A 13997-nucleotide genomic window follows, 5' to 3' on the forward strand; every position below is an offset into this window, starting at 1 on the left:
TTTTCTTTTGCTATAGGTTGCGTGCGCTTGCCAGAAAGAGAGAGACAGAAAGCAAGAAATCACCCCCCAGGGGGGATGGCCATGCCGCAATCCCTTTTTCTCCATTCTCGTCTCAGGATCTTGGGCACGCACGCACACGCGCCCGGCATGAGTTTAAGCCACCGAGTCCAGGACTCAAACACGGTCGACCACATGGGAGTCCAGCGACATAGCCATTACGCTAACTGCTAGTCCCAATTTGTAAGTCTTTTAATGTATGGCTTAATAAAAAGTTGAATTCTTATCTGCCCCTGCGTTTAATCTGTTGTACAATCACCCTCATAAGTAAACACTGCTTACTCATGAGAGAAGGAGAATAAAAATGAAAAATAAAGTAACATTATGGCTTTATGAGTGAGATAGTTCTGACCTCAGGTATCTCTTGAGTCTTGGAGACCCCAGGGTTTCACAAATTATGCTTTGAGAGCTGTTGGTATGACATAATGATATTAAAAGTTAACATAATTTTCATTTATTTTTTGCAGTGCATTTACAGATAGAGCATCTTAGACTACTTTAAAAAGTTATAGTGGTGGTACCAGTAGGTGGTGTGGTGGTTAGGACGCCGGACACTCCCACATGGCCAACCACAGTTCAGGTCCCGGACCTGGTGGCTTGCTTTCTTACTTTCCCTTTCTCTCTTTCTCTCTCTGTGTGTCTTTGCTGTTCAAATTAAAATAAATGAATGAATAAATACAATTAAATTAATAATTCTTTTTTAAAAGTTATGGTGAAATGCAGTTCTTCCACTTTTTTTTAATGTCAGAAAGTACATAAAAGACGAGAAAGAGAGAGAGAGAGAGAGCGAGCATGCATTGTGCAATTGGCATGCACTCCCTAATGGGGGGCCTAGTCATCTGACAGGCCTTCTTCCTCCAATTCTCTATTAGGATCCTGGGCGCACCCAACGCAAAGCCAGTGGAGCCAAAATTCAAACCCTAGTTGGCCGTGTAGGATGACTTCCTCTGTATAGTGCCAGAAACTTACCCCACACCCTACACCCTTCTTTTGCTTAAGTTTATTTACTTATCTCTTCCATGGGAGAGAATCTCCCACAACAGGATCGTCTCACCCTGATCACCCACAGCCAACCCTGACACAGGCACATGCATCCTCTGCATGCATACAGGAAGTTCCCAGGACACGAACCTAGGACCTTCCCGTGTGAGTCCGCATCACAGAGTATTTGTTGTGCACTGTGCCACCTGTTGACCCAGTTCTTCCACTTCTGACATGAACGCTCTGATTAAGGAGTAGCTGTCACACACTGCGGTCTTCTTCCATGTTTACTGAGCACTTTGTCTTCCAAGGGCTTCAGTGTCATGTCTGTTTGGGCTGTTGAAGATTATTAGGGGGAGTTAGCATTATCCATCTTTAGCAGATAATGATAATAGGTGCTAGAATCTGCTAGCATTAGGGCTCATGTACAAATCTTTGAGTACCTTAGGTTTATGGCAATTCTGAGATTATTTTGTAATAGAATTACATTGTGTTCTTTGTAGTATTGTCACACATTGACTGTACTTTTCACATGTGCTAAGAGGAAGAAGAGCCAGAGGTTTTAAACTTTAGAGTCTTACATGCTCATTGGGAAGAGAAATTCATGGAAGGATGAGAACCTGTGACAGGAGTACCACAGGGCTGAGGTTGGTAGTTCTGAGAGTAGGAGCACGATGGGCAGCTTGAAGGGGTCTTGGTACTTTCCTCAGCCAGCCGTGTCTTCATCCAGCTGGTTCACATTTGAGTCCTCAGTTTGCTTGTTTATAAAGTTAGCTCATTGACTCTTTTTTTTTTTTTTTTGAGAGGATTTTTGCTATAGGGTGCGGTGCGTGCACTCACCAGAAAGACAAAGAGAGACAGAGAATCAGAAAGTGAGAAATCCCTCCCTGGGGCGGGGATGGCCATGCCGTAGTCCTTTCTCTTCCATTCTCCTCTTGGGATCTCGGGCACGCATGTACAAGCGCCTGGAGTGAGTTTAAGCCACTGGGTCCAGGACTCGAACCACAGTCGACAACATGGAAGTCCAGTGACATAGCCATTAGGCCAGCTGCTGGTCCCAGTTCATTGACTCTTACAGTGCTGTGAGAGTAAGTCTCATAATAGAGGTTATGCACTGATTAATTGATTCCTGTAGGCTTTTAAGTAGGATGCTTATATACAGTTCATTTAAAAATTCATGTGTTTTTATCTGCCTTATTTGCTTTATATTTAATAAAATCTCTGAAGGATCTGTTGGCTGAATATGCCTGTTATCACAAATTGAAAATCTAATTACATTCAATTTAATGGTACAAATTTCTAAGTTCAACAATATAGAAAATCATGTATGGTATAACGTTAATTAATCCTCTGGCCTAGAGGAAAACTTTCCCTCCCCTACCTTTAATAATATCAAAAAAAAAAAACAAAAACAACCTGTGCACCGAGCACAGATTCTAACCTTATTTCCAGAAGACAAAACAAAACAGTGTATCCTGGATGAAAAGGGATTAAAATTGTAGGCTTTCCTTTCCCTTCCCATCATTTATCACAATAACGCTGCTACTATATTGTCCAGAAAAGATTATTTGAAATATTTGCCTTGAAGGGAATAAGAAAATTTGATCAGCGAAAGCAGATAAAATTATGGTGGTGATGACAAAGCTATTCATTTCATGCTCGCTGTCTTTCTTAGAGATGTGATTCAGTTACAGCCAAATTATAATACGTCGATGTCTTCTAAAAACTGTGAAATTGGTTGGACCCACTTACTGGTCCTTCCAGGAAAAAACAAGGGGGGAATAAAGGAAGAAGAGCACAATTAGTTTTGAATTCAGTTCCTTTTGTTAGCCACATGTCGACTGTCGGGGGGTGGCCTGAGGACATCTCCGTGGCTCTCAGAATTGTGCTGTCGCTTGGCGCAGAGCTAATGTCCTCCTGCTTCGGCAGTTGAATTGCTGTGGAAAGCAGCCGTGCTTGATGCAATTTTAATCAATACCTTGTACTTATATGTGGCCCTGAAGCTGCTAGATCACCGTACTGCGCTCAGCATCCCTGACCCAAGAGTAAAGGACACAGTGTCTTGCTTGAGATGTGCTTTTGAAAGCTCTAATTGTCAAATTATATTTTAAAAGCACCGGGACGCTTGCTATGTGACATCTGTCACCTAGGACACATATTCTCCACGTTCAGCATAGTTGTGCGAATCAGCATTGGTTCTCTGTGGGCTGAATTTCCATATCCTACATATTCCGCGTGGAGGATCACGAGTGGGCTGTCCTGTAAGTGCTAACTGACCACCAGCCACATCAGTAGCTCCTTGAAGGTCATCAGGGATAATGGCTATGGATGAATGACTGGGAGTCTGCCCGCATCAGCGTCCTCCCTAGTGTGCTTTCTGACGCCCTTACAGGACTGATTGATTGGACTTTTCACCTTTCTTCATACCAGAACTGCTTCAGCATCGCTTTCTGCAGTGGGGATATTCTGGTTTAAATAGACTATATTTAAAATAGTGCTTGACTAATTTTTTTCTTAGGAAAAAATTTAAAAAGTACATTCTTGGTGTTTGAAATGAAATATATATCCTTTCCTGAGACATATTTATTTTGACCGTATCTCAAAGCAGTCACTACTCCCCTCATCCATAAAGCTAATTTTTCACCTGCCGGTTAGGACAGTAAGTACTGTGTTGTCAGAAAGTCATGACATGTTTTTATGTAGAAACAATACGTCATGACTTTTCCGGCAACCCAGTAATTTATTCTATTCAATACATATAATTAGTCAAATGCATATATTTTGCAGAGAAGAATATACCAGGACTTTTCTGACAGCCCAGTAGGTAGGAAGATGAGCCATCTTCATTTCCTTCCATGTGACATTCAAGCTTTTCAGACCATATTATGAGACAGATACCAATACAGAAGATGTCGACATCGTATGTGTTAGCAAAACTTTGGATTGGTAAAGCTGTGCTTACTAAAATAAATAAATATAACGTGTGATCCCCGACACTCGCTTAGGGTCCAAGTAAAACGCTATTTTAGCAAGGATAGCAGAAAACATCAAATTAATTCCACTTCAGTTCACATTTATTAAACTCCCACTGAGTATAAGGCTCTGAAGTTTAAAAAGATTCATCTTCTGTCTTCGAGGGGTTCAAAGGTTGGCAGGAGAGAGATTATGTGCATAACTGTGATATGGGAATTGATCAAATGCAGTGGGAACCCATAAATGGGAAGGAGGCTTGGTAATGCTGAGTGTGGTGAACACGGGCAGGAGGCAAGCAAGACTGACCTTGGTCTGATCCCCAAGGAGCACATGTGGAATGGAGGAGGTTTTTGAGGGGTACACCAGTGTGAGTAAAACCATGATAATATGAAAGCATTGTAGCTTCTTCTGGGAATTAGAATAATCTTTTGTGATTATTTGGAGGAGATCCTTAAAGAAAATCCCCACGTGAAGGAGAACCATTCATTGTATGTCTATCAAGTGCCTGAACTACCTGCTTCATGTAATGATTCTTCCTTCACACGGTACTGATAACATTTTGACTGCTCTTTGAGTCTGGCAGATGTGGCCTCTGGAATCTCCCTGTAAGATCTGTGTTTCCCTTCATGATTGTAGAGGCATTCCCTTCTGAACAATACCTCTTTGAATGTCCGCCTCCATATTGTGTATTGAGGGTTGAAAAAGAAGGAGGGAGGACTTCGCTTCTCAGATAAAACCTGCTGGGATCTGGCCTGGGTGGAGGTCTAAGGTGAATTATTCTGTGTGCACTACAATTTTTGCCACAGAAAAAGAAATAATGAGGCACCTGTTCCCTCATTTTCTGGTAGGACTGCCTGGGATATTTCCTGCCAAAACTCTGCTACAACTGAGCCCAAGCCCCTCTGACCCTCCCTGGTCGCATCACCATGGGAGCGATGCCAGCTTTAGAGAGCAGAAGGACAGAACTGCCACAGGCCTCACAGGAGGAGAGGGCTGCAGACACGGCTGCTGCCACCTGCATTCGCCAAGAAATAAAGAGCCACTGAAACCCTGAGCCAAGTTTTCTTTTGTTCTGAGATTTCTGACTCATTGCAATTAAAATCACCAAAGTAATGTTTTGTCCAGAAGGTGTCAGGTCTTAAAAATAAGAAAGTGCACAGAGGCCAGGACAGGGCTGGAAAGGTAGGTAAAAAGCAAGGTTATGTAGGACCTTGTATGTCCTGATAAGAACTTAATACCAAAAGCAGTGAGCAGCTACTAAGGATCGATCGATTGATAGATCTATCTGTCTATCTATCTATCTATCTATCTATCTATCTATCTCTATCTATCTATCTATCTATCTATCTATCTATCTATCTCTATCTATCTATCTATCTATCTATCTATCTATCTATCTATCTATTCTGAGCAGGTGTTGGGATGATTTACATTTGGGGAAAATAGCTAGCAAATATGAGAGGAGAAGCAAAGGTGAAGGTGAGATACAATGGCAAGATGAAAAAATAGGGATTGTTGGGGAATTTCTAGATGCAAAACAGATTGCGGGGACTGGGAATAAGGAAGAAGTATGTGTTAGGGACATCTAGGGCTTTCCCTTCTTGCTTTATCTGGGCACTTGAAAGGCTAACAGTTTTTTACTCCTTTTTCAGGTGAGCCCACATGACTAGTTCTGGCCAATGTATTGTGAGCAGAAGTAAAGTCTGACTTCCACACTGAAGCATTTGATTGTCATTGGGAGACCTACCAGCATTGTCTTACTCTTATAGAGCAGCAGAGGTAGCTATGTGTTTCCAATGTACAGTTACAGATTAGAATCAGCTGAGTCACTGCCTGAGGGATAGCTGACCTACAGAGACATTCAGATGTACAGTAATCACTTTTTGTTGTATTAAGTCACTAAGATTGGGGCATGTTTGTTACTGCAGCATGTCTTAGACTTGCCTGACTAATACATGACAGTAGTTTGTAGCATAAATGTGTAGCATAAACTTGTAGGTGGACCATGAAAGATAAGAAACAGGCTCTGCTTATTGTGTTCCATTATATATTTAATAGGTACCATATAAAACAAAACTTAAACCATGCTGGGTTAGAATTAAGTAGATTTCTTTGTAGATTTTCTCAGCGTGCTGAATTGTGACACCCCAAGCTGAAGGATCATATACTTCACTTACTGTACATGTCTGCCTATGAAATTCATTTCCCTCTCCTTTTTGGTAAATGTGCTTATTTACATTTTGAGAAATGCAGGGAAATTGTAAATTACATGATATTAATGGCCTAAGCATGAAATTAATTGCATAAACCAAGATAAATTGGGCATCTAGAAAATAAGGATGGATTTGAGGGAAAAAATTGAAAAGAATTGATAAGAAGACGGAAAGAATATTTAAACGGAAGATTAAATTGTTTCAGTAACCAACTCCTTTGTAATTGACTCCCTACCAGTGTCCATGGTGCCTTTTCAGACCTTTTTTCCTTTCCTCAAACTATGAGTCTTACTTCTGCCTGTCTTTGTGCTGGTAGAGGACCATGCCTTCTCACCTTACTGAATCTGTGTCCAGCATGAGCTCCTCTCCAGTCCACCTCGGGCCTCTGTAACACCATCCCTTTTAGGCCCTGCTGTCTCAGATGGAACATGTTCTGCCAGAAATCTTGCATCTGTTCTTAATAGTCACCTTCTTCCCTGGCCTGTAGGTGTGCTAAGATGTTGCCATGGGGTAGAACAACATACTCCTCCTCCTAGGCTGCATCGCCCCTTCAAGCTACTGGATGTGCTATTGCTCTGGTTGGTAACCCCTCCCTCCCTTATTTCCTTCCTTACAAAACATGCAGTGAATGCCTCTGAGCCAAGAACTCGTCTGAGTGTCAGGGACAAAGAAGGTAGGCCTCTTCCCTCACGTTGTCTAGCGGGAGTCCTGTCCGAATGCACAAGGCACTGCAGTGGAGGGCAATGTTGTCATCATAACACAGGGCATCACGGGCCACCAAGCCTAGGCTGGACCACCAGAGGATGCTTCCCCCCAGGGCAGGAAGCTGAACCTGACAGAAGTCAGCCAGCAGAGGGCTAGAGAGAGAGCCAGCAAGTGCCCAGGAGAGTGGTAATGGCGTGCCTTCAGATACCGGGTTGTCTCCAGCCATGACTTCGACTTCAGTGCTGTGCAGGGCAACGCTCCCCAGAGGCCACCAGTGACTTTTAGAGCCAAATCGCCATTTTGAAAATGTGTTTGTCCTTCATGTCCTCATTGCACTGTTGCTGCTCATTGTACGGCCCATGAACTGTTTCATCCCAACTGAAGACTCCTTCCTTCTGGTTCTCTTTCTGATTTTCTCATCAGACTCTTTTCTTCTCCATAAATAATGGTGTTTATTCTCCCATAAATGTTGGTGTTCCCCAGACTTTCAGACCTTGCTTTCTACTCCATTAACAACTCAGTCCACACATCGTCAGCCTCATCTCCTGAATTATTCCGTGTGATTTGCTCTGATGTGTTCACCTCTTTACTATGCTTACCTATACCACATGCTTTGCCTGTATCTGAATTTATATTCGTTCTAAACAGTCAATTATTGGAGCTGTAATGGACACAGTAGCTATTCCATGCCCATGCATCATTTCCAAGCTAATGGGTTTTGACAGTGCCAGGTGGACACAGTTGGACAGGGCTACGACCTCACTGTGTCGATACCTATGAACAGCTGGGGAACAAATTTGCTTTTACTTTCTGGAGCTACATTGGTCAGTTAATAAGATTCTGTTACGTAGGTTTCCTGGAAGCCGAGTATGTTCTTGTCTTATCCCATTACTTCATGAAGGATTCTTTTTTTTTTTTTCTGGTGAATTGCCATATGATGAGTTAACACCTCCATTTGTCTTATTAGCTTTGCCAAAGCAATGAAGCAGCATTCTGACCCCGAGATACCTTTTGGGGTGCTATTGGTAGAGAGTCAACTGCACTTGTATGATGCTTCGATTTCTGCCAACACCCCTGTGGTGATCGTTGATGCTGCTCACCAGTGACTTCCAATTCCACACCTCCTGGGAGCATTGCTATTTTCCTTCCCATCCTCCTGCTCAGCCACTGGTGACCCTCTGGATTGTGCAGATCCTGTCCTTCCTGAGGAGATGCAGAGCCAACCTGAAACAGACAAGCAGAATGAGTTTAAACAAACGTGTTACTGTACGATAACACAGCCCAGCCTTACTGATGTGCCAGTACGTTTGTCAGTACTTGGAAAATTAAAGTTAATGGTTGCTTGGAAAATGAAGATTCTAAATTTTCTTACTATTCCCCCCCCCCCAGTTAATGGTTGCTTGGAAAATGAAGATTCTAGGTTTTCTTACTATTCCCCCCCACAAAATAATTCTCTGTTATTAAAGGAATAAATATAGGGTGTGAAAGAGTGATGAGAGGGGTACCTAACCCTGAATTTGGGTTTGAGGGAAGTTCTAGTTTCTTCTGTTGCTAATAATAGAAACACCTGAGTTTGAGTAATTTATAAAAACAGAGGTTTAGAGGCCTAAGATCCAGAGCCATATGGGGAGTCCAGTGCCTCAACCACCACGCCACCTGCTGGCCCTAGCAACTGGTGCCATTTTACATCTTGTAATATTGTTAGAGGAAAATAGCTTTCAGATTATCACAGTCTTACTATGTTCAATTTTTATCAGTTCTTTCCTATTTTTGAGTACAGCATAGAAACAATATAACTGATGTAAGTGTATAACTGATGTTCAGTAGGCTCCCTGAAGAAATACCAGTGATTTTTATTGCATTCAACTTTTCAGGTTTTTTAGTGATTCTGTTGTACAGTCCTTGTGAAGTAATGATGCGAGATTTAATAACTATTGGAGATTTCCTGTCTCACTCTTGTATTTGTTAATGTCCCCAGTTTGGGGAGCCTGGCACTTTGTAGGGGCTCAGTGGTTACATTTTACTTTTTAGTTTTTATCTTAAATCTTTATTTAAATGGTCTATTATAATTGAACATGTCACCTATGAATACTTTTCTACTGTAATTTGCTGGCTTGGGCTCATGTGGATTTTTCACCCAGGTAAATTGAACATTGCTAGGGGGAGATAACAGTTGCTAATGGAAGTGCAAAGCAGGAGATGGTGACCATTTTTATTATCATGAGACATTGCTAAGTGACAGCTAAGCCCTTCCTTCATCAGATAATCCTCTCAATTATGATGGGTTAGCCTGGATAAAGTGCCCTAAGTCAAAATGATGTAGGCATCATCAGAATTAGAAATCATCATCACAGGGATTGGATTTCTGAACCCAGTATGCCAAACTATTGTTATATAAATGACACAAATATATTGCTGGTAAAATAAAAAATAGAAACTCTTTTCCAAGATTTAGTATTTTTTTCCCTTGAGTGCCTTCCTGTCAATGGCTGCCCATGACTACATTCCTGAAAAGTTCTTTTGAGGGACTGATAACTTTAGATTACGTAAACTGTTCCCAAACTGGAAAGGAAAAGAGACAGATCCTAATTAATACAGATTGGCAATGGCATCCTGCTATGTCAATGGCGGTTGTATAATGTGGCCCACTCTGCCTCGCATGGTCCAGTCCCTCCTCCCTGTGCTTCAGCCACACTCGTCCTTTCACATCTCCTCCAACCTGTCCTGCTCCTTCTCCTCTAGGCCAGTTGTACTCTGGCTAATCTGTGGAGGACGGCTTTCCCCCACTCTCCCCTGGCTATCTCCTGCTTAGCCTAGATTTCAACTCACATAGCCCTTCTTTGAAGAGGCCATTCCTGAACCGTAGGGTAAATGAAAAAGGTAGCAAATAAAAAACAACATCACATCTTAAGGAACCGCAAGAGCAATAACCAAAACACCTCAAAAATAAAAGAAATAGTAAAGATAGCGCTTAAATATATGAAGTAGAGAATAAAAACCTATTTAAAAAATGAAGTGAAAAACTGTTTTTTTAGAGGATAAGCAAAATTGATAAACCAGTAGCTAGACTAATCAAGAAAAACAGAGAAAGGAACCAGCTAGATAAAATCAGTAATGACGCTGATACTATTACAGCTGATATATCAGAAATACAAAACACAATGAGAGAATACTACAAGTGACTGATTATATGTCAACACACTAGAAAACCTACACAAGAAGGGCAAGTTTCTGGACATGTACAAGTTGCCTCGCTGAATCAGGATGAAAGAGAAAGCCTGAATAGACCAATAGCAAGTGGTGAAATTGAATCAGTGATAGTCTCCCAATGAAGAAAAGCCCAAGTCCAGATGACTTCACCCCTGAATTCTACAAAACGTTTAAAGAAGAGCTAACTGCAATTCTTCTCCAGCTATTTCTAGAGTCAAAAGGAAGGAATTCTTACAAACTCATTCTATAGGGCGGTTGTATAATGTGGCCCACTCTGCCTCGCATGGTCCAGTCCCTCCTCCCTGTGCTTCAGCCACACTCGTCCTTTCACATCTCCTCCAACCTGTCCTGCTCCTTCTCCTCTAGGCCAGTTGTACTCTGGCTAATCTGTGGAGGACGGCTTTCCCCCACTCTCCCCTGGCTATCTCCTGCTTAGCCTAGATTTCAACTCACATAGCCCTTCTTTGAAGAGGCCATTCCTGAACCGTAGGGTAAATGAAAAAGGTAGCAAATAAAAAACAACATCACATCTTAAGGAACCGCAAGAGCAATAACCAAAACACCTCAAAAATAAAAGAAATAGTAAAGATAGCGCTTAAATATATGAAGTAGAGAATAAAAACCTATTTAAAAAATGAAGTGAAAAACTGTTTTTTTAGAGGATAAGCAAAATTGATAAACCAGTAGCTAGACTAATCAAGAAAAACAGAGAAAGGAACCAGCTAGATAAAATCAGTAATGACGCTGATACTATTACAGCTGATATATCAGAAATACAAAACACAATGAGAGAATACTACAAGTGACTGATTATATGTCAACACACTAGAAAACCTACACAAGAAGGGCAAGTTTCTGGACATGTACAAGTTGCCTCGCTGAATCAGGATGAAAGAGAAAGCCTGAATAGACCAATAGCAAGTGGTGAAATTGAATCAGTGATAGTCTCCCAATGAAGAAAAGCCCAAGTCCAGATGACTTCACCCCTGAATTCTACAAAACGTTTAAAGAAGAGCTAACTGCAATTCTTCTCCAGCTATTTCTAGAGTCAAAAGGAAGGAATTCTTACAAACTCATTCTATGAAGCCTCTATTACCTTGATACCCAAATCAGACAACGACATAACAAAAGAAAACTTTAGACCAGTATTCCTGATAAATACTGATATAAATGTCTTCAACAACATCCTGGCAAACCAAATCCAACAGCATATTAAGATTATACTCCACAATCAGGAAGGCTTCATCCCAGGGTTGCCAGGATGGTTCAACATTAGCAAAACAATAAATGTAATACATCACATTAGCAGAAAGGAAAATACAAATCATAGCTATAGCTGTAGAAAAAGCATTTGACAAAAATACAACATCTCTTCATGGTCAAGACTTTAAGCAAAATAGGGGTAGAAGAGACATTTCTCAACACAATGAAAGTCATCTATGACAGACCCATTGTGAACTTCATACTGAATGGGGAAAAGCTGAAAGCCTCTCACTAAAAACTGGAACAAGACAAGGCTGCTCACTTTCTCCACTCCTTTTCAACATATTTCTGGAAGTGCTGGCCACTGCACCCAGATAAGAGAGTAAAGTAAAAGGCAGTCAAATAGGAAAAGAAGAAACTAAGCTGTCCCTTCTTGCAGGTGATATGTTTATGTACATAGAAAATCCAATGGAATCCATGAAAAATCTCCTAAAAGTGATCAATGAATTCAGTAGAGTAGCAGGATATGAAGTCAATATACAAAAATCTATAGCTTCAGGGCCAGCAGGTGGCGTGGTGGTTAAGGCACTGGACTCTCAAATGGCCAATGGTGATTTGAGTCCTGGACCTGTAGGCTTGCTTGCCTACTTTCCTCTCCTCTCCTCTCCTCTCCTCTCCTCTCCTCTCCTCTCCCCCCCCCCCCCCGCCGGTCAAGTTAAACAAATACGAATGATGATAATAAATGAAATAAAATAATTCTTTAAAAAATCTATAGCATTTTCTACACTGACAATAGACGAAGTTGAAAAAAGCAATCCCATTTACAATGGCCACAAAATGAATAAGATACCTAAGCATAAGCCTAACCAAAGAGGTGAAAGGCCTCTACAAGGAAAATTATGAAAAACTGAAAAAAAAAAAAAGAGTATGATGCAAAAAAATGGAAGGACATCCTTATCCTCCAATTAGAAGAATTGATATCATGAAAATGTCAGTGTCAGTTCTACCCAAGTTAATTTATGTATTCAATGTGATTCTTATCCTCATGTGATACTCCTCACAGAAAAAGAGAAAACAATTATAAAATTTGTCTGGAATCATAAAAGACCCTGTATCACCAAGGCTAAAAGAATAAAATAGGGGGACCAGTAGTTAGCGTAATGGCTATGTCGCTGGACTCCCACATAGTCGACCGCGGTTCGTGTCCCAGACCTGGTGGCTTAAAACTCAAGCCGGACGCGTGTGCGTGCATGCCCAAGATCCCAAGAGGAGAATGGAGGAGAAGGGATTGCGGCGTGACCATCCCCCCCGGGGGGGGGATTTCTTGCTTTCTGTCTCTATGTCTCTCTCTGTCTGTCTGGCGAGCGTACGCCCCCTACAGCGAAAAACCTCTCAAAACAAAAACAAAAACAAAACAAAACAAAAGAATAAAATAGGAGGCATCTAACTACCTGACTTCAAAATATATTACAAAGCAATGATGATCAAAACAACATGGTACTAGCACAAAAATAGATCAATAGGATACAATAGAGAATCCAGAAATAAACCCCAAGTCATATAACCAACTGATCTTTGACAAAGGGCACAAGACAGTGCAGTGAAGAAAAAGTCTTTACAGCAAATGATTCTGGCAGAACTGGAAATTCACCTGCAGAGAAAATGAAACTGGCCCCTATCTTTCACCCTTAACAAGAATCCACTCAAAATAGATTTAAATATAAAGCCTCAAACTACAAAACCACTAGTAGAAAACATACAGGCAACTTTTGAACATGTTGGAATAGACCAAGATTTCTTAAAACTCCTAAAGCACAGGCAGCAAGCCCCAAAATGGACAAGTGGGATTACATCAAGCTAAAAAGCTGCCTCATAGCAAGGGAAACAGTAATTAGAGTGAAAAGACAGCCCTCGGAATAGGATGGGAGAAAATATTTGCAAATTATTCCTCAGAAAAGGGATTGATATCCAGAGTATATAAGGGAACTCAAGCAGCTCACCCATAAAAAATAAAAATAAAAAAAATAAAAAAAAGAATAACCCAATGAAAAAATGGGCAAATTAATTGAATAGACAGTTTTCCAAAGAAGACTTAGGAATGGTCAGAAGACATGTGAAAAAATGTTCAAAGTTTCTGTCATGAGGGAAATGCAAATTAAAACTCCAATAAGATATTGTTTAGCTGTTTAGAATGACTAGGGTTTTTTTTGTTTTTGTTTTGTTTTTTCAATGTGCTGGAGAGGCTGTGGTGAAAAGGAACACTGTCGATGGGAATATAAATTAGCACAGCCTCTGTGGAGAACAATATGGATGCTCCTCAAAAACCTACAAATAGTACCATTGTATGACCCAGTTATGCTTCTTCTTAGTATTTACTCAAAGTATATGGAAACAGAAAGACACTTGCACATCCATGTTTATTGCAGTAGTATTCACAGTCACTAAAACATGGAACCAACCTAAGCATCCAAAAACTAATGACTGGGTTGAAAAACTGTAGCACATATTTAATATGGAATATTACATAGGTATAAGAAACAATGAGATCCTATTGTTTGATTCAAAGTGATGAATATAGAAGACTTGTGCTGAGTGAAGTGAGCTAGACTTTGAAAGATAAACATTGTATATCTCCACTCAATTTGAACTGTCTGC

The 13997-nt window shown here is 40.9% G+C and overlaps 1 protein-coding gene and 1 long non-coding RNA gene across 2 annotated transcripts in view; both read left to right on the plus strand.

Annotated features, from left to right (window-relative positions):
• Window positions 1–5056, plus strand: part of LOC106735453 (uncharacterized) — an 11957-nt gene extending 6901 nt beyond the window's left edge. The window contains exon 3 of the long non-coding RNA XR_001370775.1: window positions 4860–5056. This is a non-coding gene — a long non-coding RNA (uncharacterized LOC106735453). The remainder of the gene's footprint in view (window positions 1–4859) is intronic.
• The window catches only part of PPM1H (protein phosphatase, Mg2+/Mn2+ dependent 1H), a gene marked incomplete at its 5' end in the record, with an annotated part of 284823 nt that overhangs the window by 16077 nt on the left and 254749 nt on the right, over window positions 1–13997 (plus strand).

Source organism: Tupaia chinensis, unplaced genomic scaffold (genome assembly GCF_000334495.1).
Source record: "Tupaia chinensis unplaced genomic scaffold, TupChi_1.0 Scaffold000395_1, whole genome shotgun sequence".
NCBI lineage: Eukaryota > Metazoa > Chordata > Mammalia > Scandentia > Tupaiidae > Tupaia > Tupaia belangeri.